Below are 5,470 nucleotides of genomic sequence, written 5' to 3'. Positions count from 1 at the left end.
CAGTCCAACACTCTGTGTCACAGTGGCCAAATACACACACACACACTGTGGCTAATAGCCACTGATGGACCTCTGCTCCATATTTTTATCTAAACCCCTCTTGAAGGTGGCCATGCTTGTGGCTGCCACCACCTCCTGTGGCAGTGAATTCCACATGTTAATCACCCTTTGGGTGAAGAAGTACTTCCTTTGAAAGCTGGTAAACTCTTGACTACAGCTGTCACCTACTTACCCAGCAGTAGGACTACCAGCCTATAGTTCTCTTCCTTCAAGGGGGGTGAAGCCCCCCAGAATGGGTGACACCTTGAATCCAGGGTCACCAATAGCATACCAATAGCACATCCATCTTATCAGGATAACACTTCAGTTTATTAGTCCACATTTGTTCCAAAACTGGAAAGAATTTTCCCTTCTTCAACATTTACCACTGAAAGGTTTTCTCACCTCAGGCTGATCTCAGTCATTTTATCAAAGCTGTACTTCTCAGATCAAGACTTCCTCTGAATTCCCTCCTTTCCCCTCTGCACAGCTGCCTCTGTCTATGGCCTCTTTTTAGGAATTGTCAGTAGTTTAATCAAACTACACTTCTCAGGATTGCTTATAGAAAACCATGATAATTAAGTTGGAATTTATAAATCACTAGTTTAGGCAGGATCATTGATACAGTTATCTGGCCTAGCAGGAAAGATACTTGCATGAAAACATCTTTCCACATTTACAACTGGTATCAAAGCACATCCAAATTTACATTCACATCACAGTGTTCACCCAAACACTAGCTTTGTTGCACAAGGAGTTGTGTGCCTTCAGGGTACTCAGTGTGCATGACTAGAATTAGATCAAGGCCTGTATCTAATCCATAAAGCTGTTTTAAAAATAAAAGTGTAGGCCATTTTAATTATGCAAATACTAATGCATTAGCCTCTGTTTATCTTGGGTGGCTTTTGCCTTTACAAACTGAAGTATGGTAATTGCATAGCAAAATGCACTTTCATAGAAAATTAAAAAGGCCTTCAGAAATTCTTAAAATATTGCATGGACACATCAAAGCAGAAACATGAAAAAGAAGTGAAATGCCATCTGTTCTTAGTGTGATTTTGAGTGACTAAACAGAAATAAATTATTCATTTGGTGGATGTTCTCTCTTTATTTTATGATTGAGTGTTTAGAATTCAAAAACCTGTAGCAAATTACTTCTGAAAATAATTCTTAGTCTGTAGTTTGCTTGCAAAGGTTTTGTAACAGATCTGTATTTTAAAATGTATGTTGCATGAAAACATGATTTTGAAGCGGGTAGTAAATACTTTATGCATCACAAATCTTGCTGTAAATCTACTGAAGATGTGGGTTTACTTAGGCGTAGCAAACATTCATGCACAGGTAAAATAGGTGAAAATGTATTCAATAGTTAGCTAGACACAATAATTTTCAGGTCATTATTAGGAATTATCAGATTTATTCAGTTCTGATAGATGCACTCCAGTGACCGTCCATTCACATTCATGAACTTTAAGGAACAGGTCTCCCAAAGAAAGAATTGTTTTCCTTCCACTCCCCTTCTCAGTCTTTTTCCTCTAAGCATTCATACAGGCTACATATCACAAAGTATGATGATTTTATGAAAGTGCATGCTTTAACAATCCTGTACTTTAGGAATGTGATTCTCATCATCATCAGTCCCAATTGGGCACCTTTTTATGGACTTCTTCCTCTTATTTTAAAGCAAAGAGGGATAGTCACCTACTGCTAGCCCGAAAGCAGCATACTTTTTATATGAGGAAATGGCTTCAACTCCATAATGCAGCTAGAAATAATGATAACAGAGCTTTCTGGTCCCTGGTATCTGACCTTGACATCCCAATTGGATCTCATCCTACTTGTAATATTCCAACACGGAAATGGAGTGCCTATTATGTCGATCTGTTTAACGATCCAACTTCAACTGTTTCGATCAATGCCTTCTCAATGTCATCAGATGTGCCTGACTGGCCTCCAGTTACCCATGAAGAAGTTAGTGAGCTTATTAATTCTCTCAAACCTAATAAGGCTCCATGTCCAGATAGTATCCCAGCAGAGCTTTTGAAGGCCAATATTGAATGGTGGTCTAGCTCCCTTGCCCACCTTTTTACATTGCTTGATAAGTATGGCATTCTCCCTGACTCCTGGTTGAATTCTACAATAGTTCCCTTTTTTAAAAAGGGTGATCCTAACAATATTGATAATTATAGAACTACTAGCCTTCTATCCATTCTAGGGAAGCTTTATGCTAAACATCTTCTTAAAAAACTATCTGATTGGATGTCCGAACATAACTTACCAGGCAAAGAACAAATTGGTTTTATGACAAACCATTCCACTCTGGACCACTGTTCCACTCTAGCCTTTCTAGCTGAGAAATATCTTCACTACCCAGGTGGAAAGCTTTATGTAGCTTTCATTGCCCTCCATAAACCTTTTGATTCCGTCCACAGGCCCCTATTATGGGAAAAACTGCACAAACTGAGCATTGACCAACATCTTTTGTTTTGACTTTGCAAATTACATACAGGAAACACCTGTCAGGTTAGATTCAAAGGGAGAGGGTCCCTTTCACATAATTTCTCTGTGACTAAGGGTGTTAAACAAGGATGTGTCTTGCCCCCACCTCTTTTTAATTTATTTCTCTCGGATCTACCTCCTTGCTTAGCTAAAATAGATGGCCACCCTCCTAAATTGAACACTTTTTTGATCCCCATTTTATTATATGCTGATGATGCAGTGATTCTTTCTTTTACTAGGTTTGGTCTACTGCGATTCTTATCAGAATTCACTAGTTACTGCAAACAGAATTTTCTTTCTGCTAATTTTGATAAGACAAAAATATTGGTCTTTTCTAAATCTTGGGAATGTTTTAGTTGGAGAATAGAGGGCAGAGAAATTGAATAGGTAAAATCATTTAGATACCTCGATGTTTTGTTTCAGTACAACCTAAAATGGTGCTCCATTGGGAGCATTCACTTAATTTGGCCAGGAATAGGATTGAGGCTATAACACGTTTTTCTATATCAGAGCTAACCAATTCATTCCAGCTGCCCTGTGGATTTTCCAGGTCACAGTTATCTCACGTCTGCTGTACGGGATCCCTGTGTGGATTCAGAATTTCTCTAAAAAGGTTGAAAGTATTAATACTATCTTCCTGTGCAGGATTCTTGGACTACCTAACTCTGTTACTTATTTTACCCTCTGTGCTGAACTAGGCCTGCACCTTATCGAATCGCGTGCATTGTTATCTGCCATAAAGTATTGGCTTCATCTTTATTTTAGCCCTCCTTCTAATAGTCATTGCTCTCCTTCCTGCTGACCCTTACAGCTTGACATGGTCTCAATTTATAGTATCAAAAATTAAATCTGCTGGAATTGATATTGACTCCCTGGCCAATTCTGATGAAAGGGCCATATTTCAGATTGTCCAAAAGAGGACCTGGGATATTGAAACCCAAATAATCAAGGCTGGAAGCTCTGGAAGTTGCTCCCCATATTTTTTTGGCCTCCCTTTTGCTCAAGATTCTATGGCGCAGTATTTTTCTAGCCTGACAAATCCCTTACATTGCAAAGCCTTTATGCTTGCCAGATTTAATCTTTTCCCTTCGGCTGTCTTGAAAGGCAGATATAAGGGCATTCCTTATAAGGAAAGAGTTTGCTCCTGCCTCTTTAAGGAACCTGATTCTTTATGACATATTCTCCCTCGCTGCTCTCATTACTCTTCTCGGCACCACTACTGGATTCATCCTCTTCTCCCCTCTTCAAACCCTTTGACTGGTAATAATTTATTCTTTTTGTTATCTGACAAGTCTCCCGAAATCACTGCATCTGTGGCTGAGTTCCTGTCATGTGTATGGAAGTTAAGAACTAGAGAATATAAAATATAGATCTATTCTGCCTACCTGCTCTACCTTTTTAACTTCAGTGGGTTCTGGTTGGTGGTGACCTTTTTTTTTTTTTTTTTTTTTTTACTTTTTTTGATGTCTAGTTCTTGGACTGTTTATCCCTGTTTTATTGTATTACTATGCCATTAAAGGTTTGTTTGATGATGTGATTCTCCAATGCGTTATTGAAAAGATCATCTTTTGTTATCAGAAAATTCTTATTGAATCCATAGTTTTGCTTTCTGGTGATGATTGAGGGTATAATCCTGCTGGTAATCGGCATAGGGTGCCAACTAAGGTCTATACCCACATAATTTGGAGGCAGACTGGCATAATTGGGATTTACAATAGCATATGCAGAGATATCTGAAGAAATATGCATGCACAAACAAGTTTATATCCAGAACTAAAAAGTGTTGGTCTTAAAGGCACCACAACTTTGTTGTATTTTATGGCTGTTTAACTTCTCAGCGACATATAACATTTCAATGACTAATTATGTGTAATTTACCCTTTTCCTGACATTGTTCTTATCCAATTATTCTAATTGTTCAAACCTCTGAGTCATTTCAACTATTAGTAAAATAGTTGCTATTTTTAAAAAGTCCAGTTCCTGATTTAATCAGCATGTTTTGTTTGGTTCTCAGGATGAGGAGTGTGGTTCCTCATATGCAGGCTAAAGCCATGCATTTAAAAAACAAAATGCCTGGCAGAAATATACAAAGTTTAACTCACAGCAATTTCTATCTACCTCTTTCTCTATCTTCCAAACCTGCTCTTCTAATCAACTGGAAGAGATCACCTCTGCAACTTCTAATGGACACTTAAAAAAGCTCTCAGAAAATGATTTCCTAACAATTAACTCCCACTCAAGATATATCATAAGAACATTCTGAATCATGAACATAAAAAGAAAAATCAGGAAAGATCTACATTAAAAATACCAGTTGAACTCCCAAACATATTGCTATCAATTTTAATTTTTTTAAAAAAAATCTTTAGGTAAAATAGATTGCTGTGATTTCATTCTATAGATTAAAAGAGCCCCTACAACCCGCAATATTTAACTCAAACCCATTAGTCCCCAAATTTTATGTACTGCCCTCATATGAAAGGAGGCATTTTACAATTCTGAGACTCTGGATTGTAGCAGGTAAATAACGGAGCCCCACACATTGCTTGGTATGAAACGATTTACTTTGACATCAAAGCAGAACTCAGTCGGCTTAAGCCCCAAAATGACCAAATTAAAGTTTTCCTCATGCAAGCTGTTTTTATTCAACCCCCAAAAACAAGCACCCAAGCCTCCCCCTTATCTACTCCAACATGTCCCACCTTCCTGTAATTTCTAGTATTTTCCACTCCGCTGTTTCCAAGCCTTATCAGTTTTTAACAAGGAGCTTCCTCAGAGGGGCCTCTCTTATCTATTTTTACAACCTTGGATTGACACCCATTTGGGCTGTGGCCTCTAACAGTTACTCTTAAATGTTGCATCAGACATTCTCTTCTGAAGGCACAAAAACCATATTTTCATTTATTATTATAGGGGTGTTGATTAATTATTC

The sequence above is a fragment of the Heteronotia binoei genome, chromosome 3, assembly GCF_032191835.1.
Source record: "Heteronotia binoei isolate CCM8104 ecotype False Entrance Well chromosome 3, APGP_CSIRO_Hbin_v1, whole genome shotgun sequence".
Lineage (NCBI taxonomy): Eukaryota > Metazoa > Chordata > Lepidosauria > Squamata > Gekkonidae > Heteronotia > Heteronotia binoei.
The sequence above is the reverse complement of the archived record's forward strand: the minus strand, read 5'-3'. Positions refer to the sequence as shown.